The sequence below is a fragment of the Stegostoma tigrinum genome, chromosome 7 (genome assembly GCF_030684315.1).
Source record: "Stegostoma tigrinum isolate sSteTig4 chromosome 7, sSteTig4.hap1, whole genome shotgun sequence".
In the NCBI taxonomy this organism is placed as follows: domain Eukaryota; kingdom Metazoa; phylum Chordata; class Chondrichthyes; order Orectolobiformes; family Stegostomatidae; genus Stegostoma; species Stegostoma tigrinum.
The window spans coordinates 71,947,329-71,973,943 of record NC_081360.1 but is presented as its reverse complement, the minus strand read 5'-3'; the positions used below and the strand labels follow the sequence as shown (position 1 = coordinate 71,973,943).

Below are 26,615 nucleotides of genomic sequence, written 5' to 3'. Positions count from 1 at the left end.
TGTATCTGCTTCTTTTGTCCTTTGAGATGGTCGTGATGTTGAATTTGGATTAGAAAGTACTGTTTAAGATGCTTTGGTGAGTTTCTTCAGTGTATCTTACAGATGGTACACACTGCTGTGACTGAGTGTCAGTGGTGGAAGGGAGTGTAGTTACTGGATCTTCACTCATTTAGCAATTGGAGAAGTATTATGCGATATTCCTGACTCTGCCTTATGGATGGTGGACAGGCTTCTGGGAGGCAGAAGATGAGTTACTCACTGCAGGATTCCTAACTTCTGACTTCTGTTGTAGCCACAGCATTTATATGGCTAGTCAGCTCACTTTCTGGTCAATGGTGACCCCAAGAATGTTGATTCTGGAGTATTTAATGATTTTAATGCCATTGGATGTCAAAGGGTGATGCTTAGATTTTATTTATTTCGATAGGACTATTGACTAGCACTTGTATGAAGCAAATGTTACTTGCCACCAGACAGTCCAAGCCTGGATAATTGCCTTGATCTTACTATATTTGGCAAATAAAATGCATCAGTAACTGAGGAGTCAAAAAACATCCCCACTTCTGACTTTATGGTGGAAGGGAGATGATTGATGAAGCAGCTGAAGATGGTTGGGCCTGGGAAACTATTCTGAGGAACTCCTGCAGAGACGACCTGGAGCTGGGAAGACTGACTTCCAACAACCACAACCACCTTCCTTTGCACCAGCAAAGATTCCGATTTAATTTTTCCACCTGATTCATTTTTAAGCCTGATTTTCTTGGGTTATTTGATGTCAAAAACAGTCAAATGCGATGTTGATGTCGAGGACAATCACTCTCAGCTCCCCCCATGGAATTCAGCCGTGTTTGAACCAAGATCATAATGAGGTCAACGTCAGAAGTCACATGACACCAAAGAGGCATAGCGCTCTGCAGTCTGGAAACTCACCATTCAGTCCAAATTGTCCATACTGACCAGATATCCTAAATTAATCTAAACCAATTTGCCAGCATTTGGCCCATATCCCTCTAAACCTTCCTATTCATGTGCCCATCCAGATGCCTTTTAAATGTTGTAATTGTAACAGCCTCTACAACTTCCTCTGACAGCTCATTCCTTACACATATAACCTTCTGTGTGAAAATGTTGCCCCTTAGGTTCCTTTTAAATCTTTCCCCTTTCATGTTAAACAATACCATCTAGTTTTGGATTCCCCTATCTTGGAGAAAAGACCTTGGCTATTCATCCTATCCATGCCCCTAATGATTTTATAAACCTCTATAAGGTCACCCTGCAGCCTCCAATGCCCCAGGAAAAATAAGCCCAACCTATTCAGCCTCTCTTTATAGCACAAACCCTCCAAACACTGGCAACATCCTTGTAAATCTTTTCTGAACTCTTTCAAGTTTCACAACATGCTTCTTATTGCAGGGAGACCAGAATTGCATTCAGTGTTCTAAAAGTGACCTAATGACCCAGCACTAATCCTTGTAGCACATCGCTGGTCACAGACTTCCAGTCTGAAAAGCAACCCTCCACCACCACCTTCTGCCTCCTAGCGTTGAACCAGTTCTGTATCTACCTGACTTCAGTACATGGAGGTGCTGGTGTTGGACTGGGGGGAGCAAAGTCAGAAGTCACATGACACCAGGTTATATCCCAATACATTTAGGGGCGGCAATAGCCTCGTGGTATTATCACTGAACTGTAAATCCAGAGACCCAGATAATATTCTGGGGACCCTGAATCCTGCTATGGCAGATGGTGGATTTTGAATTTAATAAATATCAGGAACTAAGAATCTAATAATGACTTTGAATCCATTGCTGATTGGTGGAAAAACCCATCTGGTTTGCTCATGTTCTTTCGGGAAAGAAACTGCCATTCTTACCTGATCTGCCCTACATGTAATTCTAGACCCACAGCAATGTCATTGGCTCTTAACTGTCCTCTAGGGGTGGGCAATAAATGCTACCTGGCCAGCCACACCCTCATATTGTGAATGAATAAAGCAAAAGAATGGTTTATTTGAAATCACCAGCTTTCCGAGTGTGGCTCCTTATTCAGGTGAGATGAAGAGAAGCACACAGGCATGGAACCTCCAGGGTGAGAGATAATGGCAAGTCTTGTGATTTCAAATAAACTTGTTTGTCTATAACTTGGTGTCGTGTGACTTCTGACTTTGTCCAGCCCAGTCCAATACCAGCAACTACACGTAATGAGGTCAGGTGCAGAGTGACACTGGTGGAAGTCAAACTGGGCATCACTGAACTGTGCTCCTAAGATGCTGCTTGGCCTGCTGTGTTCATCCAGCTCCACACTTTGTTATCTTGGATTCTACAGCATCTGCAGTTCCCATTATCACATCACTGAACTGTTTATTGCTAAGCAAAGAATACTTAATAGCACTGTTGATGAAGTCTTCCATCAGTTCCCTGATAATCAAGTGTAAATTGGTGGAGTGGTATTTCACTAGTTTGGACTTACCCTCCTCCTCCCCACTTACGTCCACTTAGTCATGGGATAGAATATCTTTACCTTTGGAGAGACATAGACAATGTTAACAGCCTGGACTGGTTTCCTAATGTGACTATATCTATCTCATGACGATAAGATATGGAAGATGTTGTCTCATTTACTAAAATACGTTTGGAGATGACTTGATGTCATTGTGTCATGCAATTGAATTTGGCAAACTGTTTCAGAGTAAGGCAGAAATTGAGCATTTGCAGGAGGGTCCCCAGACATCGAAATTTTGTGAGAGGAGATTGAGTGGTAAGAATGTAAAAGAAGACTGTCTTGACGATAAAGAATATGCTTTATTCAGAGTGCTTGGTTTTTCCTTGTAAAATCACTGTGGTTCTTCCAACACAATACAATAGTTCTTGGAACATTGTATACAGTTCAGATTGTTTTTCTCATGTACTTTTCATATAGTCAATGTTGTATTATTGGTTTCTAGACCAGACAAGCCCTTAGGACAACTGGGTGATAAGATGACTGGAGATGTTCCCATGCAGTTTGAGAGCAAGTCTGTGATAAAGTAGCAATGTAGATAGATAGTGTTGCTATGAAACCTCAACTATCTGATTCAAAAAATAATTTGATCTTGCTCTGTAATACAGCAGGCCAGGAAGCATCAGAGGAACAGAAAAGCTGACGTTTTGGGTTGTGACTCTTCTTCAGAAATGTTTTGAAAGATGTTACAGCACATAAACTGGGGATTGAAATCGATAGCTGGATGTCCTGCTCAACTGCTACCCCAGTATAAAGAGAGAAATTCAGCCCCAGATTTACAGAATGACGCATCTCCTAGTGGCAATCACTTGCTCTAGTACAATAAATATAAATCAATACAAGCAAAAGAAAATGCTTTCAATAATAATAAAAAGTGCTCCTTGAACAAACGTAGATGGAGTAGGACTGCATCTGAACCTGTCAGTTTATATGGGCCATTTAAAATTTTTCTACAATATATTGTATGAATTGTCAAGCTTTTAGTGAAAAAGTAATTAATGTTAGATCTGCGGTTTGCAAGGTTGCAAGACTATGAATAGAAAATCAATTTAAATCTAATTTTTATGAGAAAGAATTATTGATTCTATAATATATTCATGTTCACAGTGATGGCTTTGGTGTTAATGTTTGAAAAGCATGTTCAGTCACCAGGTGAATAAACTGCACTTTGCTAATAACGCCTACTTGATGCAATAAAAATAGCACATGCTGGAACCGTATGGAAGGTCAAACCAGAAAAGGTAGATTAATAATTTGGTTATGTGTGCTATTTCTGAAGAAGCATCATGCTCTAAACACTAACCTTTCTGAAACAGAAACAATAATTTCTGGCTAAACTCTGCAGGTCTATGAGAAGAAAGCAGAGTCAACGCGTTTGAGTCCAGTGACTCTTCACCAGAACTCAATCTTCCTTTCTGTTTCATTGCTACAAAATGCAACATTGCCCATTTTTGTTTTGCATTTCAAGGTTTTTCATTTCTTTTCTCTATTTCTATTATAGATGCCTGGTTCAATTTTTAACGACCTCCAATCTTCTTAATGGTGCTGTGTGGGGCCATATGGATAAAGAATAATCCAGAAATTGGAAGTGCTTGAACCTATTGTTGTAACTACAGAAATGACATGGGCCAGATTCCTAATTTTCATGATTGCAAAGCGCATTGTCAAATAATTGTGATGGACTACAGTTTACAATGCTACTTAAATAAAAATTGTACTGAGATGAATTATAAAATAATTCAATATTTTTAAAAATGTATAATTCGTGTGGTGTAATTTCATCTCCCTACAGGAACATGGGATAATTAAGTGACAACCAATTCTCACTGGTCTCAATACATGTGGACAAAGAAAGACACATGCGACTGGGACAGCTCATCTATAATAGCACGGGCCAGATAGAGACATCCCAGGAATTCCTGGAGCCTGGAACTCCAGCAACAAACACATTGAACTAGACCTGAGAGACAAATCACTTAATAACAAAAGGAGAAGAGACACCAACCTCTCCAGCAAACTAAGGCAGATAAATAACAAGCTGGACATGACGTCAGTGCTTCGCTGGAGGTACACTGACAATATTACCTAGCAGGGTGACAAAATGTCTGCAATCAAGAATAGCACTTTTGCAGAAGAGTTTGCCTGCAATATTCTCCCTCTTTTCACCAATGCAGAATCCAAGCTTGGTAAGATTTAGAATTACTTCTGGTTTTCTTGAAAACGTAACTGAGCCACCAGTTCTGTTCCTCTGCTACTCAGTCTGAAGCTGAACCAGACGATTCATGACCATGGTATCCCATTTGACCGTGAGCACATGTTCTAACCTCACTTCATTCACCACTAAGATTGCCTACTTTCATCTCCATAACATCAGTTGTCTTAGAATTAGATGGGTTTAGTTGGATTAGATGGGTGGACAATGAGTCTTTTTCCGAGGATGATGACGTCAGCTTGTACGTGGGGGCATAGCTATAAATTGAGGGGTGATAGATTTAAGACAGATGACAGAGGCAGGTTCTTTACTCAGGTAGTGGTAAGGACGTGGAATGCCCTGCCTACTAATGTAGTTAACTCAGCCACATTAGGGGCATTTAAACAGTCCTTCCATAAGCATATGGATGATGATGGGATGGTGTAGGGGGATGGGCTTAGATAGTTCACAGGTCAGCGCAACATCGAGGGCCGAAGGGCCTGTTCTGCGCTGTATTGTTCTATATTTTGATTGACATATCCATGAATCAGTATTCTTCAGTATGGTTGAATCAAGGCTCTACTGGAACATTGGCCTGAGTCACAGTTAGTAATGGAACACAAATCCTCAACTGAGGATGGTTGGGATTATTGCACAACTCCAAGGAACTCTTGGCATTCAGAAAATCGGCCTCCAACAACCACAACCTTTTCCTTTGTCATAGGTCTCATTTCAACCAGATTGTTTTCGACCTGATTCCCACTCACCTCAGTTTTATTAGGCTTGTAGTCAAAAGCTGCTTAGATGTCTCGGGTAATTACTCTTACATCCTGAGTTTACTTCTTTTATCTGTGCTTGGACAAAGGTTAGAATAAGACCAGAACTGAGTGGCCCCGACAGAGCTCAAACTGTGTCAGTGAGCAGGTTTGACCCGTGTTAAGGGATCTGTGAGACTGTAATGCAAAATGCACTAAAAAATGAAGAATATGACAGAAATTACATTTTTTAAAAAAAGTTGCTGGCATTTCTCAGATGTAAGGACCATATTTTATCTTCTCTCTATTGATCATCATTGATCATCTCTAATCATCAGTGATTTATAGTGGGGAAAAAGTAACCCTTAATATGGAACATTTAAATTTGTTCTTTTTCACTTCTGGAGCACATTTCAAATGGATACAGAATGTCGCCCACGGTTCTTTTTGGAAACAGAGGCATAAAGTAGTTACCTTAGAAACACGCATTCTGTAACCGTTAAGAACACAGTGTGGAGCTGGAGGAACACAGCGGGCCAGGCAGCATCAGAGGAGCAGGAAAGTTGACGTTTTGGGTCAGGATCCTTCTTCAGAAATGGTTTTGTCATTCTGTAACCATTGATTGTTTCACTCTTTTTGTTACTTTCTAGTGGCTGAAACAACTGATTTGACTGACTAGGCCATATCAGAGGGTAGTTAAGAGTCAAGAGTGGGGAAATTCATATGAATATCCCTTTTACGAATTTATAGGAATACGAAAGGACAAGGTTGAAGCATTTCGGCAATCTTTAACCTGAAGTGCTGAGTTGATATATTATCATGATTTCTTACTGAGGTCTATGCCATTATCGATGCCAATTATCAGACAATTCAGTTCAACCAACATGCTGTCAACGAACAGTTGAGTGCTAATTAGAAACTAAGGTTATGGGCCCAGGGAGTATTTTAATATAGTGTCAAGGATTTGTGATCCATAACTAACTGTGACTCAGGCCAAGACTCCAGTAGAGCACTAATAACGTGGAAAGATTTGCAGAAATGTGAAGTCCATAAAATGTAGGATTAATTCTAACTAACAAATTACCCACCCAATGATTTTACTACTGAACATGGACAGCAGCTGTCACTGGTCATTCTGTCAAAAGCCCCTATCTGTAATCTGCTCAGTGACACAGTTTGGGCTCTGTTGGGACCACTCAGTTCTGGTTTTATTCTAGCCTTTGTCCAAGCACAGATAAAAGAAGTAAACTCAGGATGTAAAATTAATTACCTGAGACATCTAAGCAGCTTTTGACTACAAGTAGGATCAAGGACCCCTAATAAAACTGAGGTGAGTGGGAATCAGGGTGAAAACAATCTGGTTGAAATGAGACCTATCACAAAGAAAAAGGTTGTGGTTGTTGGAGGCCAATCGTCTGAATGCCAAGAGTTCCTTGGGGTTGTGCAATAATCCCAAACATCCTCAGCTGCTTCACTAATGCTCCTCCTGCCATTGTGAACCTGAGCTGGGTTGATGATCGCACAATGTTCAGTTTTATGTGCAGCTGCTGAGTTAATAAAAGAGTCTGTGGAGCCAGACCTGAACCATATTCATCCTTGGACTCATAAGAGGCAGGCCTCATTCCTGTCACACTAGTGCAGGGAATGTCCATTCCCTATAAACATGAGTCTAATCACCATATTTTGACATTCAATTTCCTTTATCATGCTCCATTGATTGCAAAATAATTGACACTGTGGGGTTATCACTGACCTGAAAGTTAAATGCACCAACCAGTCAATTGGACACAAGTGTAAATCAGAGGCTGCAATGTGCAATGATGAGTGTTGAAGATTGTGCATGAGCCTCATTTCTGAAAACAAGAGTCCTAATAGTGTAGTGAGACATTGATATTTTACTGAAGATTTCAGGGTCGAATGGACTCTTAAATCATATATAGAATGATGGAAAGACAAAGTATTGATGGAAGCCGTTTGCTGCACCTTTAGTAGCTAATCAATTACTCCCACGTCCCTGCTCTTTCCCGAATTCACCATAATTTGTTTCCTTTTAAATGCTCATCCAAGCCACTTTTGGAAGTTGGAACTGAATCTGTTTCTATCACCTCCTCAGGCATTATACCACAACAACATGCTGGTACTGTTCTACCTGATATTTTAAAATAATTTTTTCATGATCAAAAAATGTGGGAGTCATAGACACGCAGGAAACACAGAAAATAGGAGCAGAAGTAGGCCATTCGACCATCACTAATTGTCCTTGAAAAGATTGGTTCTTTAGGCCATTTCAGAGTGCAGTTAAAAGATAGAAACGTTGTGGCCTGAAATCACATACAGGGCAAACTAGGGGAGAACAACAGATTGCCTTCCTTAAAAGGTATCAGTGAACTAGGTTTTTTAATAATAATCAATGATCACTATTACTGAGACCAGCATTATAATGCCAAATTAATCCATCAGTTGCTGTTACTACCAGTGCAGTCACATAATCTCTATGCCCACTACCTGAGGCCGTGTAATCCTTCCTAAAAAGTATGGTGCCCGGAATTGATCACAAACACACCCACTGATGATTCACAAATATTTTATAAAAATTTATCATGGCTTTCTTATTTTTCTACTGTTTTATTAATAAAGCCAAGGATATTGTGTGACTTATTTCATAAAACATTCTCTCAATACGTTCTGTGATCATTAAAGATTTTATGGCTACATTTCTGCACTCAGCTTCCTTGAAATATTACCAAATCTTAATGGTAAAAACAGTAAATAATTTCTGATATCCAGTGCAATTTCTGTGGAAAATTAAATTGCTATCTTACAAATTGAGATTTGCTGCCACCTGGTGTATAAAAGCAATATTTTAAATTTCTCTTGAAAAATAAATGCTCCCAAAAATCTGCCAATGCCACTTTTTGTTTTAAGAGATGAACGAAAGTAATGTGGTAATATATAGATTTTCCCCAAATTGATTTCCTTTTCTTTTTGGAAGAATTTATTATTTCTTTTATTTGGACGATTTTTGTTTGTAAAGATAAATCACATAATGAAAATAGGTAAAAGAACATTGAAGTATTCAATTTATTATTGGTGGTCTTAGTAAGACCCGATGTTTCATCAATAATTTGATGGGAATCTTGACATTGACTTGAACCAGCAGATGGAGCCCAGGTTTAGGAGTCCAGTTCCTTCAATGCAGGTAGAATTAAAAACAATCTCCAAAACTGTTAAAGATACCCACGCCATAGCATTTCACAGAAAGGTATAGAACAAACAGCACAAAACTAAACAATTCAGCCCAACCAGCTGCTCAATAAGATCAAAGTCCTTAGTTTTAAGAGCAAGGTATTCGTATGGATAGAATGGTGGAGGGCAGTAGGGGTAAAGGGGTAGTAGGAACTGCCAATGCTGGAGAACCTGAGATAACAAGGTGTAGAGCTGGAGGAACCCAGCAGGCCAAACAGCATCAGAGGAACAGGAAAGCAGACGTTTCAGGTCTGGACCCTTCTTCAGAAATGGGGGAGGGGAAGGGGATTCTGAAATAATTAGAGAAGAGGAAGCGGATGGAAAATGGATAAAGGAGCAGATAGGAGTCGAGGAAACAGACGGGTCAAGGAGGCATAACCCCCTTAACCCCCACGCCCGCCTTCTGCTTACCTGCCTCAGGAATAAAGGGGTCTTTTTCAGGATAGCACGCAGTGACTAGTGGAGTTCTGTAAGGGTCAGTGCTGGAACCACATTATTCATTTTGCATATTAGCAAGCTGGACAAAGGAACTGTGGATATTGTTGCTAAGTTTGCAGATGAGGCAAAGAGAGGAGGAGGGACATGTGAAGTTTAGGAAGCGAGAAAACTGCAGAAAGATTGGGACAGGCTAGGAGAGTGGGCACAGAAGTGACAGATGGAATACAATATGGGAAAGTGTGAGGTTTTGCACTTTGGTAGGAATAATAGAGGCACAGACTGTTTTCCAAATGAAACTTAGGAGTTTTCACTCAGGATTTTCCTATGGCTAGCATGCATGTTCATTTGGCAGTTAGGAAGGCAAATGTAACGTTAGCATTCCTTTCAAGAGGGGTAACATGCACAGCAGAAATGCTGACGCTGTATAACACTCTGGTCAGACTGCATTTGGAATATTGTGAACATTTTTGAGCCACATATCAAAGGAAGGATGTGTAGTCGTTGGAGGTGCACAGAGGATGTTTACAAGGAACAACGGCCCTGCCATTTGAGGAGAGATTGAGGACTCTTGGTCTGTATTCAATGGAGTTTAGAAGGATGAGAGGGGACTATCATTGGAACATATAAGGAGGCCTAGATAGTCAAAATGGAGAAGATGTTTAGACTGGTCAGATAGACGAAGCTGTGAGGGCAAAGGCTCAGAGTGAAGGGATGACCGTTTGGAACTGAGGTGAGGAGGAATTTCTTTAGCCAGAGAGTTATGAATCTGTGGAACTCATTGCCGCAGAAGGTTATGGAAGCCTAGTCACTGTATGTAAGACAGGTAGGTAGGTTCTTCATTAGTAAGGGGATCAAGTGTTATGGGGAGAAAGCAGGAGAATGGGGTTGAGAAACATATCAGCAATGATGAAATGGCAGATCAGACTCAATGCAACTTGTCTAATTTTGCTCCTGTACCTTTTGGTTTATGAGCTATTTCAGTATCTGAGGAATAATAAATGATACTGAGCAACGTGAACCAATCAGTGAACATTTTCACTTCTGCCCTTATAATGGAGAAAAGATCATTAATGAAGCAGCTTAAGATGGTTGGGACAAGGACATGACTTTTAGGGAGTTTTGGAATGATATTCTGTGAGAGTTAAGTAACCTTTAATGACCACAGACATTTTGCTTTGTGTTAGGCATGCCTCGAACAGTTTGAGTGTGTTTTTCCCCTGATATTCATTGATTTCAGTTTTAGTCAGGCTCTTCAATGTCATATTCTGTCAAATTGCTTGATGTCAAAGGCAATCACCTTCAAATGTAGCCCTTTTGTATTTGGAATAAGACCATAATGAGGTCAGGAGCTGAGTAGGCCTGGGAGAACCCAAACTGAGTGTCAGCAATCAGGATGCCATCATCACCGTTTGCTAACATGAACATTGCTAAAATGAGGCACAAAACTGGAGATTTTCGTCTTAGTTCTTATCTCTCGATGTGACTGGTAGTTTCATGTACTGCAGCAGTCATTGGGATGTTGTACAACATGCAAATTTAGGGAAAGGCCGAGAGCTACCAGTTCTGACCTTGAATGGAGCCAACTTTAACTCAGATTGTGCTGAAAGGTGAAGCTGTGCCCTAAATCTAAACAACATGTAAAGCAAGCTGTCTTACGCTGCGTTTTTGTAGTAAACACACTCGTGTTTTTCTTCACTAACAAAATGTAAGACAACATGAGTTTCAGTGCAGGTGATGCCAGATATGTTGGCCATCCATCCAAACAGCTGTTAGACTGTATTAAACAACATATCCCATTGATCAGTGATAGTGGATATAATGCCGGGCAATTCTCAGCTGCGCTCACAGAGTGATGCATTTGCACATGCTAGGAGCTATATATATAATGCCCTGCTTTATGCAGGTAAATTTGTACATAAATGGCACCTTTTTCACTAGGAAACAGGTCATGGAGCGTGCCAGTTTCTGCTGCATTCCCATTACAACATCCTAACTAATCAGTCCGAATGCCCACCAAATAATTACATTCCTGACCAAACTACCCATCTAACCAACACCTCTGACTATCTCAGGACTTGACACCTCCCCAACCTGACCTGACTTCCTACTCACAACTCACTCATTTATTTATCTACTCACTTATTCATTCATTCACTCACCTATTTGTTCAACCACCCTTTCACATGCTCACTCACTCACTCACCCACCAACTCATTAATTCACTCACTAGCTACTCATACAAATACATCGTTGCATAAAAGAGTTGAAACCTTTACAAACTTGCCTGTGTAAGTCAGTGAATGCCACAAAAAAGTAAGTGCCCTCTCCTGCTTTCATCAACCATTCATTAGGCTTATCCTGAAGAGCATGTGCTAGACCATTTTTACTTTTCAGTATTAGACATCCCAGCTAAAAATGGACAATTCCATTGATGTGCAGAAAATTTTGCAATCTGGACAATCTGGGGAATTTTATTCAGGAATACTTAGTATCCAGTTCTGGCTTCTTTGGAGGTAGACCTCCATTGTCACCACAACATCATATTCTTATGTGACTATCTGTGCCTTCTAGTCATCAAACTTATTTATCATACTTCTTGTATTTACTTCTCAGTACTATAAATGTGAATAATATTATACTACATTCCCTCTTAATCCAATCCCACAGCTTGCTATTTTGTACTCTAGTGCTATTACTCTCCCAGTCTTTGTGCACCTTGATATTTTTCTAATGTTTCATCTTAGTTCCTAACCATCTGCAGAAGTAGTTTGACTGTCCATCCCAACAGCAATAGAAAACAATCCGAAGACAACATCACTCTGTGGGGCAACTCATTGATCTGCATCTGTGCTGTCTGCCCTGTAATTGATCCCAGTGCCAGGAATCTAATGCCCTTTCCCCTGAGCCACCTCTCCAAACAAGCATCAATTGGTACTATCGTCCTGTTTCTATACCACATGCCATGTGGAGTAAATTACAGATTATAATCTTTCAGATCCTGCTTCTTATTCTCTTTTCCTAAAGCCTAAAGTTCCAAGTGTGAGGTGATGCACTTTGGTAGGAGTAACCAGTAGGCAAAGTGCTGGGCTAATGGTAAGATTCTTAGCAGTGTAGATGAGCAGAGAGATCTCGGTGTCCATGTACACAGATCCTTGAAAGTTGCCACCCAGGTTGACAGGGCTGTTAAGAAGGCATACGGTGTTTTAGCTTTTATTAATAGAGGGATCGAGTTCCGGAACCAAGAGGTTATGGTGAAGCTGTACAAAACTCTGGTGCGGCCGCACTTGGAGTATTGTGTACAGTTCTGGTCACCGCATTATAAGAAGGATGTGGAAGCTTTGGAAAGGGTGCAGAGGAGATTTACTAGGATGTTGCCTGGTATGGAGGAAAGGTCTTACGAGGAAAGGCTGAGCGATTTGAGGCTGTTTTCATTAGAGAGAAGAAGGTTGAGAGGTGACTTAATTGAAACATATAAAATAATCAGAGGGTTAGATAGGATGGATAGGGAGAGCCTTTTTCCTAGGATGGTGACGGCAAGCACGAGGGGGCATGGCTTTAAATTGAGGGGTGAAAGATATAGGACAGATGTCAGAGGTAGTTTCTTTACTCAGAGAGTAGTAAGGGAATGGAACGCTTTGCCTGCAACGGTAGTAGATTCGCCAACTTTAGGTACATTTAAGTCGTCATTGGACAAGCATATGGACGTACATGGAATAGTGTGTGTTAGATGGGCTTGAGATCGGTATGACAGGTCAGCACAACATCGAGGGCCAAAAGGCCTGTACTGTGCTGTAATGTTCTATGTTCTATGTTCTATCACGTCCCCTTTCTTACCTTGAGATAGTAGAAACTGCAGATGCTGGAGAATCTGAGATAACAAGGTGTAAAGCTGCATGAACATAGCAAGCCAAGCAGCATCAGTGGAGCAGAAAAGCTGACATTTCGGGCCTACTTCTGAAGAATTTCTGAAGAAGGGTCTAGGACTGAAACATCAGCTTTCCTGTTCCTCTGATGCTGCTTGGTCTGCTATGCCCATCCAGCTCTACACCTTGTTATCCCTTTTCTACTTTTGTTGTTGGGAGCAATATGGGCCAACCTCTGGTTGTTTGCTGCTTGGTGACATCTTGGATACGGGAATAAAGGAGGCAGCAAGGGAAACCATCCTCCAGTCATATCTTCTTTTCCCATCAAGCCAATAAGGCAGCTGTTCCTTTAGGGTATTGTGCACACTGGTGGACCCTGATGTTCCTCGAGTCAGATGCTGCTTAAATATCAATTACAATTTTTTACCCTTCCACCAGGGAAAGCCCTGCCTCACTGTGGAAGCTGTCTTTTTTTTCAGCCTGATGGATCCTTTAAAAAATAAGTCGTTGCTATGAACAGATTTGCTTTATATTTGGAAAACAAAGCAGCTGTGGTGACACTTTCCCCAATGAAATCAGCTGTAACTCCAGCATTGGGACAGCTTTAAAAACCCTCACAACTGGCAAAAGCATTCTAAGGGTAAAAGTTCAAAGCTATCAAAATGATTTTTTTATCTAAAAAAACTGTGAACAACCTGATTTCACCCAAGTGACCACATAAAACAACTTGGGAGCTGGAGAAATACAACGGTTAAGAAAAAATATTTGAATTCAATGTTTTACACAAACAAAGATTATCAGTCAAGACATTAACAAGAAATAAAAGAGCATAAAGAGTATCAGATATATTGATGACAACCTGAGATTTTATTGATTGTTTTAAAACACTTGCCTATTTAAATTTTGAGTCAGGCCACTTTTGATGGACATGCTGAAGGAGATTTGAACTTAATGTTTCACCTCAGAGATTCTTCCCAAATCCCACTAGTTCTATTTAATGTTTGGGCAGTACAGTTATTGAAGAAGAAATTGCTTCGTAGTTTCAGGCTGATTCACTATAAAAACACAACGAGGAGCTGGAATTCATAGTATTCAGAATTGGCCACTTCACACCAGCATCTTTTGATCAACTGACAGTGACATCTGGGACGTTCAACAATTTTTCAATTAAGTCACAGAACTTATTGATTTAAAACTATTTTAAAACAAAAATAAAAATAAAATGATCTTATCTATCTTCTGTCATGAAAACAAAGCCAGTCAATTGGATTGAGAGTCAGAGAAATTGAACCCCAGAGGCACTTCATCTACAGGCTTCAATGATTTTGTTGTCTTTATGTTGACGTCTAAGCCCCAATAAGACCCGTGTTGAATGGTGACAGGAAGATTTTAAATTTTCAGTAAAAATGCTCCTCAATACTCTGCCTGATGAACAGCCATGTGTCCAAAGCTCATACTTGTGTACCGCTGGTGGGTCACCATTTTTGTCATTCACCTCGTTGGGTTTGATTTGTGTAGTCATGTCTTAAACCTCTGTGCAGCCTCAGTTGATCTCATCATTGAAACATCAATGTTGATAAATACTATGCTAAAATAACTTCAATGCAAGTTATCATCAAACTGAAATTTCAGCTACAACTAAGGTTTCTTATAATATTCCCAATTCATAACAGACTTTTTCAATATAAGAGGCTTAACTTTCATGACAGTTCAGCAGCTGAGATGTTCAAAACATAAAGCTCTGGTTAGACTCCAACTGGGGACTTGGATACACTTCTGGTCACTATACTTCAGGGATGATGTGGACGAGAGTCCAGAGAATTTACCAGAATGGCTTTCAGGATGAGGGATTTTAATTACAAGGTTAGGTTGGAAATGGCAAGCTCAGATAAGGTAGGAACGGAATAACTCTTCTCACTTGCTGTTGCTGTTTAAAATTTGGGCTAGAGAGATTCAGGAGAATGTGAGGCTGTTGGAAGCAGAAATAACTAATGATTTCAAAAGGAAATTGGATGGTGACTTGAAAAAAAAATGGCTGGCTATAGTGATCGAACAGAGAAATGGAAGTGACTACATTTCTTAACAGGGAATGGGCCTTCTTTGCAGCAAATGCTATCTAGCACGGTATGATAAAATATTTTCAATAGAATAGTGTAACTTCCCTTCACCATTAAATCCTGTTAAAAAAAATTATTTGCTAAGGTATCTGTTGGCAAATTTTGAGTTGCCAAAATCTGGCCAAATATAAGCCTGCCGCATCTTCACCATCCCCCCAGACCTCCCACTGACTGAGGACGAACGGTCAGTCCTTAGCAAGGGGCTCACCTTTGTCCCCCTACAACCACACATCAACGAATACCAGTCACGGTCGGACATAGAGCAGTTTTTCCGCCGTCTTCGCCTCCATGCCTACTTCTTCAACCGGGAACCTAACCCTCCTTCCACTGACCCCTTCACCCGCTTCCAACACAAGTCCTCCTCCTGGACACCACCCCCAGGCCTCCTACCCTCCCTCGACCTCTTCATCTCCAACTGCCGTCGAGACATCAACCGCCTCAACCTCTCCACCCCTCTCACCCACTCCAACCTCTCCCCCGCAGAACGGGCAGCCCTCCGCTCCCTCCGCTCCAACCCCAACCTCACCATCAAACCCGCAGACAAGGGTGGCGCAGTGGTAGTATGGCGCACTGACCTCTACATCGCCGAGGCCAGACGCCAACTCTCCGACACCACCTCCTACCGCCTCCTCAATCATGACCCCACACCCGAGCACCAAACCATCATCTCCAACACCATTCACGACCTCATCACCTCAGGGGACCTCCCACCCACAGCCTCCAACCTCATTGTTCCCCAACCCCGCACAGCCCGTTTCTATCTCCTTCCCAAAATCCACAAACCTGCCTGCCCTGGTCGACCCATCGTCTCAGCCTGCTCCTGCCCCACCGAACTCATCTCCACCTATCTGGACTCCATTTTCTCCCCTTTGGTCCAGGAACTCCCCACCTACGTCCGTGACACCACCCACGCCCTCCACCTCCTCCAGGACTTCCAATTCCCTGGCCCCCAACACCTCATATTCACCATGGACGTCCAGTCCCTGTACACCTGCATTCCGCATGGAGATGGCCTCAAGGCCCTCCGCTTCTTCCTGTCCCGCAGGCCCGACCAGTCCCCCTCCACCGACACTCTCATCCGCCTAGCTGAACTCGTCCTCACACTCAACAACTTCTCTTTTGACTCCTCCCACTTCCTACAGACTAAGGGGGTGGCAATGGGCACCCGCATGGGCCCCAGCTATGCCTGCCTCTTTGTAGGTTACGTGGAACAGTCCCTCTTCCGCACCTACACAGGCCCCAAACCCCACCTCTTCCTCCGGTACATTGATGACTGTATCGGCGCCGCCTCTTGCTCCCCAGAGGAGCTCGAACAGTTCATCCACTTCACCAACACCTTCCACCCCAACCTTCAGTTCACCTGGGCCATCTCCAGCACATCCCTCACCTTCCTGGACCTCTCAGTCTCCATCTCAGGCAACCAGCTTGTAACTGATGTCCATTTCAAGCCCACCGACTCCCACAGCTACCTAGAATACACCTCCTCCCACCCACCCTCCTGCAAAAATTCCATCCCCTATTCCCAATTCCTCCGCCTCCGCCGCATCTGCTCCCACGATAAGACATTCCACTCCCGCACATCCCAGATGTCCAAGTTCTTTAAGGACCGCAACTTTCCCCCCACGGTGATCGAGAACGCCCTTGACCGCGTCTCCCGCATTTCCCGCGACACATCCCTCACACCCCGCCCCCGCAACAATCGCCCCAAGAGGATCCCCCTCGTTCTCACACACCACCCTACCAACCTCCGGATACAACGCATTATCCTCCGACACTTCCGCCATTTACAATCCGACCCCACCACCCAAGACATTTTTCCATCCCCTCCCCTGTCTGCTTTCCGGAGAGACCACTCTCTCCGTGACTCCCTTGTTCGCTCCACACTGCCCTCCAACCCCACCACACCCGGCACCTTCCCCTGCAACCGCAGGAAATGCTACACTTGTCCCCACACCTCCTCCCTCACCCCCATCCCAGGCCCCAAGATGACATTCCACATCAAGCAGAGGTTCACCTGCACATCTGCCAATGTGGTATACTGCATCCACTGTACCCGGTGCGGCTTCCTCTACATTGGGGAAACCAAGCGGAGGCTTGGGGACCGCTTTGCAGAACACCTCCGCTCAGTTCGCAAAAAACAACTGCACCTCCCAGTCACAAACCATTTCCACTCCCCCTCCCATTCTCTTGATGACATGTCCATCATGGGCCTCCTGCACTGCCACAATGATGCCACCCGAAGGTTGCGGGAACAGCAACTCATATTCCGCCTGGGAACCCTGCAGCCATATGGTATCAATGTGGACTTCACCAGTTTCAAAATCTCCCCTTCCCCTACTGCATCCCTCAACCAGCCCAGTTCGTCCCCTCCCCCCACTGCACCACACAACCAGCCCAGCTCTTCCCCCCCACCCACTGCATCCCAAAACCAGTCCAACCTGTCTCTGCCTCCCTAACCGGTTCTTCCTCTCACCCATCCCTTCCTCCCACCCCAAGCCGCACCCCCCGCTACCTACTAACCTCATCCCACCTCCTTGACCTGTCCGTCTTCCCCGGACTGACCTATCCCCTCCCTACCTCCCCACCTACACTCTCTCCACCTATCTTCTTTACTCTCCATCTTCGGTCCGCCTCCCCCTCTCTCCCTATTTATTCCAGTTCCCTCCCCCCATCCCCCTCTCTGATGAAGGGTCTAGGCCCGAAACGTCAGCTTTTGTGCTCCTGAGATGCTGCTTGGCCTGCTGTGTTCGTCCAGCCTCACATTTTATTTATGTAATGCAATGCTGTTTTACAGAATATTTTGTCAGTGCTGTGAAAGAATGAAACATTAGTGAAGTAATCCCAATTTGCGTGCGAAGTAACTTGTCAAACATGATTGCCAAATCTTAATCACAATTTAATAACAAAAGTCTGATATGAATCAGTCCAGGCCTGGGTGGTGATGTTTCTCAGAGAGTAATTTGTTAATTTAGTCTGTTACTTGTTTTCAGAATTAATTTGAGTGCAGGGACCAGGAATGTAAATGGATAAAGGGGGTAACTGAGGGTCAGAGAGCTTATTTCATGAATAGATTATATTCCTTATATTGTTTTATTTTTGAGTTAATTCTTATTTTCTTTTCACACCTGAAGATGTCAGTCTCACTCATCACGCTGTACTGAGGTATCATTGCCTTCCAACATCTTTGCAAGCCCTGTTCCTGTCTTCTGGTTAAAATCAGACTGATATTCTCCATTTCTGAAAAGAAGATAATGGAGTTTTACGGTTTCATGATGATTGTTTACCTGGACCAGGAGTTGAGTGACAGAGCTGGACTCAATTTTGCAATATAGGCAGATAAAAGAAAGGCAACAGGGCTAATCCAGGAAACTATGAGCTATTGAGCCTTACATCAGTAGCAAGGAAATTATTGGAGAAGATTCTTTGGGACAGAATATACTCACATATGGAAAAAATGGATTTATTAGGGATGGTCAACATGTTGTTGTGCGGGGGCGATCTTGTCTCACAAATTTGATTGAGTTTCTGAGGAAGTGATGAAGATGACTGATGATGGTAGAGCAGTGAATGTTGTCTACATGGACTTTACTAAGTCATTTGACAAGGTGGCTAATGGTAAGCTGGTCCAGAAGATTAAGAGATATGGGATCTATGGTAAATTGGTAAATTGGCTTGGTCATCGGGAGTAGTTGTGGAAGAGTATTTTTCTGTGACTAGTGGTACTCCACAAGGATCTGTGCTGGGATCTCTTGCTTGTAATATATATAAGTGATTTACTTGAAAATGAAGGTGATCTCATGAGTAAGTTGGAGCTGTGGAATGACGTCAAAAGATACAGTGGGACACATGAATTGAAAAGTTGGGTGGAGAAATGGCAGATGGAGTTTAATCTGGACAGTTCAAGTAATTCATTTTGGGAGGTCAAATGCAAGAAGAAAGTATACAGTAAATGGTAGGATCCTCAGGAGAATTTACATGTCGAGGAATATTGTAGTGCAAACCATAGCTCTCTGAAAGAGGCAGCACAAGTAGAAAAGATAGTGAAAAAGGCATGCGGCATGCTTGCCTTCATAGTTTGGGGCATTGAGTAGCAAAGTTGGCAAGTCATGTTGCACTTCGATTGCATTTGGAGTTCAGGTCACTGCACTATGGGAAGGATGTGGAGTCTTTGGAGGGGCTGTATAAGTTATTTACCGGGATGTTGGCTGGATTGGAATGTACTAACTACAATCAAAGGTTGAACAAACTTGGATTGTTTTTGCTACAGTATCAGAGGTTGAGGGGGCAACCTGATAGAAATATATAAAACTACGAGAGAAATGGATAGAGTGAATAGTCTGAGTTTTTCCCAGGATGGAAATGTCAGAAACTAGCGGGAAAATAATTTAAAGGGCATGTGTGAGGCAAGTTTTTTTACTAGGAGGGTGACAGGAGCCTGGAACACGCTACCAGGGTAGGTGGTAGAAGCAGATACAATAGCAAAGCTTAAGAGGCATTTAAGCAGTCACATGAACAGGCAGGGAATAGAGGGATACAGACCGTGTGCAGGCAGATGGGATTCGTGGAGTCTGGCATCATGATTGATACAGGCGTTGTGAGCTAGAGGATGCGTTCCTGCATTGTACTGTTAGACGTTTTATAGGGGAATTGTTTCCTTACAGAACATCATGAATCTTTGGAATGATCTTCCTTAAAAGACAGTGGAAGCAAGATCATTGAATATTAATAAACCAGAGGTAGATAGGTACTTGACTGGAAATGGTATGCAAGGTAGTGGAATAGGTGAGAATGTAGAATAATCAAATCAGCAACATTCTTCCTGAATGACAGAGCAGACATGAAGGGCTCTGAGGCCTACTTCTGCTCCTAATCTAGAGGTACATAGCATTTTCATGACCTCAAGCCAGTGCTTCATAGCATGTAAAGATTTTTGTTCCATTTTAAATGTTTGCTTCACATTCTCAATAAATTGCAGAAGCTGCTCTTAACTTTTGTGAATTGCTTATTAGGTCATTTCTATGTAAAAATATTACAGCATTTGTAATCTTGCAATTCACAATAGAGCAACAATCTTTCCATTCCAGTGCACAGTAGCTTAAAACAGGAAGCATTGTAATTCATTCATTGCCCTGTCTCGAAGGGTTTAACCACTTATAACTGTCTCCTAAATTGTGAAATAGAAAGCACCTCACTTTGACAGTCGCTAATTGTAAAACACGTTGTGTAACAATCATTCAGCAGTCAAGTTGATGGAATAAAATAGCATGCAGTCCTTTCTTATTTGTCTTATTCTCAAGTTCTTTTTAATAGGTCATGGGTTTATACAATCTTTACATATATATGTCTACTTTTAATAATTCCAAAGACCACCTTACCAACTCCAAGGGATCTTTTTTCTGCTAAAGGCAACCTCAGCTTCATTGAGGGCATCCTAACACCACCCATACCCTTCCTCCATGAACGATACACCAGAACCAGACCAGCGGTGCCTTTCCTCTTCAAAGATGTACTCCAGCTATCCAAGCCAATGCACAAAGCTTAGACCTATTCTTACAAGGTCCATTCTGCACACTTTGGGTTTCACAGCCCAAGACTATGAAAATTCAAATTCGGCAGAAGAAACTGATGTTTAAATGGTCACTGCCTCCATAAAATTCTCACTTATGATTCATGACCTGAATTCTTTCATAACTCCGTGAAAATCAGAAGTACCATGTTTGAATTGGGGCTATCAACTTGTGAGCTCATTTACTATTTTCAGATAATGGATAGACTCTCTGTTATGGCAAAAATGTAGGCCATTAATGTTGCCGAAGTATTCTTTCCTCACATTCAAGTTTCTTTATGACCTGCCTCTCCCTATCTCTGTAACCATTTCAACACTGAACTCTCTGAGATCTGCATGTTCCTACCAAGCTGTTTTCTCATTATAAATGCCCCTTCATTGCTGACTTCAGCTGTCTCGACCCTAAGAATTAAAGAATCCCTCTCGTGGAGAAAAAAAACATTCGGCCATCGAATCTACACCAACAGTCAGAAGACCATCCCATCTAAACCCAGCCCCATCCCTGCAAGATAACAAAGTGTGGAGCTGGATGAACACAGCAGGCCAAGCAGCATCTCAGGAGCACAAAAGCTGACGTTTCTGGCCTAGACCCTTCATTAGAGGTCCCACATTTCTCATGGCTAATCCACCTCACCACACAATGCTGAACATTTTCATATGGCCTGTCTGTCCAACCTGTACATCTTTGTCAGTGCAAGGAAACTGGAGCACCTCTCAGAAACCCACTGAGACACAGGGTTTTTGTGCAAACTTCACACAGACAGTCACCCAAGGCTGGAATTGACCCCAGGTTCTTAGCACTTGTAAGGCAGCTGTGCTAACCACTGTGCCACCGGATGCTGTTACCTTAAAACTATTTTTCACTCCTTTAACACGGACTTTAAAAATCTTATCAAGTTTTTTGTCTTCTTCTCTAGCTTAGCGTCAATTTCTTTCTGATTGTACTTCTGTAAAACAACTGAGAATCACATAATAGTCGCTGTGCTGGAGGCCATTCAACCCATCACACCAGTGCCAGCCCTCAGCAAGAAGTCACTTAATCCACTCAGCTCAAATCCGTCCTCTTTGGTTAACAATCATCCCACTAATGGGAATAGTTTCTCCCTGTTTACTCATCTCAAATGCTTCAAGATTTTGAACACCTCTATCAGTTGACACGTCTCAACTGCCTCTTCTCCATGTAGAACAGAATCAACAGGCTAAACGTAAACAATGTTGCTGTGAATGGTGCTAAACAACCAATCCTGGTTCTGACCTTATGATGAAGGGTAGGTCATTTTATGAAGTAGAATCAATGTGCTGAATCTTACTTTTTTTTCTAAATGCAAATTAGAGTTAAGTCTTTTGGAGGGGCTTTTGCTTCAAGTCCTAGGAAGAATTATTACCATATCTTACCAAATGTGCTTCATTAGTTACATACCCCATCCCAAGGGATTTCTTGTATCCAATTCTAGGCCGCTTTAACACACAGAATTCCAAAAATAACTCATCACTCACCAGATATCCAATAATAAACCAGAATTCCTGGGACCGGGGCCATACTGTATGGAGGGTTGATAAGGTAAGGCTTTTTTAAATTCTTCTGGAAATCTAGAGGAGAGGGAATGGAAGCTAGGGGCAATTGCATGCTCCTTTTGCAGGATGTGGGCGGTAAGGGTCACTGCTGGTGTCCCCTTTGACTTTACCTGCAAGAAGTGCACCCAACTCCAGCTCCTCACAAACCATATTAGGGAACTGCAGCTGGAGCTGGATGAACTCTGGATCATTCGGGAGGCTGATGGGGTGATAGAGAGAAGTTATAAGGGGGTGGTCACACCCAAGGTACAGGAAATAGGTAGCTGGGTGACTGTCAGGAAGGAGAAAGGGACTAGGCAAACAGTGCAGGGATCCCCTGTGGCCATTCCCCTCAATAATAACAACACCGCTTTGGATACTGTTGCAGAGGGAGAGACCTACCAGGGGAAGGCCACAGTGGATAGGTCCCTGGCACTGAGCCTGGCCCTGTGGCACAGAAGGGAAGGGGAGAGAACAGAGTGCAATTGTAGTGGGGGATTCGAAAGGAAGAGACAAGGAGAGGTGGTTCTGTGGACACGACCTCCCAGGTGCCAGGGTCTGTGGTGTCTCGGATCGTATTTTCAAGACCCTTAAGGGGGAGGATACACATTGGTACCAATGACACAGGTAGAAAAAGCAGAAAGAATATGAAGAACAAATACAGGGAGTTAGGTTGGAAGCTAAAGTCCAGGATAAACAGGGTAGTTATCTCTGGATTACGACCAGTGCCACGTGATAATGATGTAATAAATAGGGAGAGAGTGTAGCTAAACATGTGTCTACAGGACTGGTGTAGGAGGGAGGCCTTCCATTATGTGGATAATTGGAGCACATTCTGGGGGAGGTGGGACTGTACAGTAAGGACAGGTTGCACCTGAACTGGAAGGGCACAGGTATCCTAGGAGGGAGGTTTTCTTGAGCTGTATGGGATGGTTTAAAATAGATTAGTAGGGGTTGAGGAATCGGATTTATAATTCAGAGGATGAGGTATTTAACATTCCAACTGATGCAACAGGGAGTGAGGCTGTTTATAAAGAAATGCAATCGATGGAGCATAATTGTGGACACATAGATGGTTTGAGGTGTATATCCTTCAATGGTAGAAGTATCAGAAATAAAGCAGGTGATCTTCGAGCACGTGTGGGGGTACTTGGAACTACGACGTTGTGGCCATTACAGAAACTTGGATAACTCAGGGAGGGGAATGGTTGTTGGAAGTTTTGGGATTTAGATGCTTTAGAAGAAATAGGGAGAGTGGAAAAAGAGGCGGGGGAGTGGCATTGCTAGTCAGGGCTAGTGTAGCAGCTGCTGAAAGGCAGCTCGAGAATGATATGTGGACAGAGTCAATTTGGGTTGAGGTCCAGAACAAGAAAGGAGCAGTCACTTTGTTGGTGTTTTTTTTAACAGACCCCCGAAGAGTTGCAGAGAAATAGGGGAACAGATTGGGAGGCAGACACTGGAAAGGTGCAGAAGTCACAGGGTTGTAGTCAAGGGTGATTTCAACTTTCCAAATATTAATTGGAAACATTTTAGTTGTAATAGTTTAGATGGAGTTGATTTTGTCCAGTGCGTTCCGGAAGGATTCCCGACACAGTATGTAGACAGACCAACATGAGGAGAGGCCACTTTGGATTTGGTGCTTGGCAACGAACCAGGCCAAGTGTTAGACCTGTTGGTAGGAGAGCATTTTGGCAGTTGTGATCATAACACTGTTACTTTTACAATAGTCATGGAAAAGGATAGGTACATACATCAGGGTAAGGTTTATAATTGAGGGAAGGGTAATTACAATTCTGTTAGGCAGCAACTGGGTAACATAAATTGGGAACAGATGCTGTCAGGGAAAAGCACTATTGAAATGTGGAGATTGTTTAAGGAATGCATACTGCATGTTCTCGATATGCTTGTCCCGAGCAGTCAGGGAAGATGCGGTCAGGTGAGGGAGGCTTGGCTCCCAAGAGAGGTCAAACAACTGGTTAAGAGGAAGAAGGACGCTTGTGTAAGGTTTAGGAAACAAGGAACAGAAAAGGCTCTAGAGGGATACAAGTTAGCCAGGAAGGAGCTGAAGAAAGAGCTTAGAAGAACTATAAGGGGGCATGAGAAAACCTTGGCAGATAGGATCAAAGGAAACTCCAAGGCTTTGTACATGTACATGAGGAATAAGAGAACGACCAGGGAAAGGGTAGGTCCGATCAGGGATTGTTAAGGGAATTTGTGCGCGGAGCCTAAAGAGATAGGAGAGGTCCTTAATCAATACTTTTCTTCAGCATTTACAACTGAGAGGGACCTAGTTGTAGAAGACAACAGTGTAAAACAGGCTGGTAGGCTAGACGAGGTCAATATTAGTAAGGAAGATGTGCTAGGAATTTTGAGAAAGTTGAAGAAAGATAAGTCCTCTGGGCCTGATGGGATTTGTCCAAGGATTCTATGGAAAGTGAGGGAAGAGATCGCAGGACCTTTGGTGATGATCCTTTTGTCCTCACTGTCCACGGGTATAGTGTCGAAAGATTGGAGAGAGGCAAATGTCATTCCTTTGTTCAAAAAAGGGAATAGGGATAACCCCGGAAATTACAGGCCAGTTAGTCTTATATCAGTGATGGGCAAATTATTGGAAAGGGCTCTGAGATATAGGATTTATGATCACTTGGAAAGGCACAGTTTGTTTTGCGGTAGTCAACATGGATTTGTAAGGGGTGGATCGTGCCTCACAAACCTTATTGAATTCTTTGAAGAGGTGACCAAACATGTGGATGAAGGTAGAGCAGTAGATGTGGTATACATGGATTTAAGTAAGGCATTTGATAAGGTTCCCCATGGTAGGCTCATGCAGAAGTTAAGGAGGCACGGGATAGGGGGAAATGTGACAGATTGGATTCAGAATTGGCTGACCCTGAGAAGACAAAGGGTGGTAGTGGGCAGAAATTATTCAACATGGGGCTCAGTTACGAGTGTTGTACCACAAGTGTCTGTCCTGGTCTCTCTTCTATTTGTGATTATTGTAAATGATTTGCACGAAGGAGTGGAAGGGTGGATTAGCAAATTCGTGGATGATACAAAGGTGGGTCGTGATGTGGGCAGTGCGGAGTGCTGTTCTAAGTAACAAAGGGACATTGATATGATGCAGAGCAGGGCGGAGAAGTGGCAGATGGAATTTAACCCTGAAAAGTGTGAGGTGATTTGTTTTGGAAGCAGAATACAGGGTTAACGGAAAAATTCTTGGCAGTATGGAGGAACAGAGGGATCTTGGGGTTAATGTTCACTGTTCCCTGAAAGCTGCCACCCAGGTGGATAGAGTTGTTAAGAATGTGTGTGGTGGGTTAACTTTCATTAATAGAGGGATTGAGTTCAAGAGCCGTGAAGTTACGTAGCAGCTATGCAAAAGCCTAGTTCGGCCACATCTGGTATATTGTGTCCAGTTCTGGTCATCTCATTACAGGAAAGATGTGGAGGCGTAGGAAAAGGTGCAGAGGAGATTTACCAGTATATTGCCTGGAATGGAGGGAAGGTTGAGAGAGCTAGGGCTTTTCTCTTCAGAACGACAAAGGATGAGACATGACTTCATAGTGATGTACAACATGATCAGAGGTATAGATAGAGTGGACAGCCAGAGAGACTTTTTCCTCAGGTGGACTCTGCCCACCACCAACGATGCAGCCCTGCCCACCGCCGACGCCGACGCTACTCTGCCCACAGCCGACGTCAACATCGCTCCGCCGACAGCCTCCACAGCCAGCAGCTACAGAGGACACAGCCACACTGAGTCCTGCCGAATTTTCACCATCCCCCCGGACCTCCCCCTTACTAAGGACGAATTGTCAACCCTCAGCAAGGGGCTCACCTTTGTTCCCCTCCACCCACACATCAATGAATACTGGTCACATTTGGACATCGAGCAGTTTTTCTGCCGCCTCCGCCTCCACGTTTACTTCTCTAACCGGGAGCCTAACCCTCCCTCTACTGACCCCTTCACACACCACCAACACACCCCCTCCTCCTGGATACCACCCCAAAGCCTCCTACCCTTCCTCGACCTCTTTATCTCCAATTGCCATCGAGAGATCAGCCGCCTCAACCTCTCCACCCCTCTCACCCACTCCAACCTCTCCCCCACAGAACGTGCAGCCCTCCACTCCCTCCACTCCAATCCCAGCCTCACCACAAAACCCGCGGACAAGGGAGGCGCAGTTGTATGGCGCACTGACCTTTACATTGCTGAAGCCACACGCCAACTCTCCGACACCTCTTCCTACCACCCCCTGGATCATGAACCCACCCCCGAGCACCAAACCATCATCTCCCAAACTATCCACAACCTCATCACATCAGGTTCCCTCCCACCCAAAGGCTCCAAACTCATTGTTCCCCAACCCTGAACTGCCCGCTTCT

General features: G+C 43.2%; 1 long non-coding RNA gene across 3 annotated transcripts in view; it reads left to right on the top strand.

The window, feature by feature from the left end:
* Nucleotides 1-26,615, top strand: part of LOC125454252 (uncharacterized) — a 44,707-nt gene that overhangs the window by 6,144 nt on the left and 11,948 nt on the right. The window contains exon 3 of one of the 3 annotated variants that reach the window (XR_009445957.1): nt 4,292-4,685. This is a non-coding gene — a long non-coding RNA (uncharacterized LOC125454252). Of the gene's footprint in view, nt 1-4,000; nt 4,154-4,291; nt 5,332-26,615 lie in introns of those variants that run through there. The other 2 variants (XR_007247956.2, XR_007247957.2) reach the window with 2 other exon arrangements.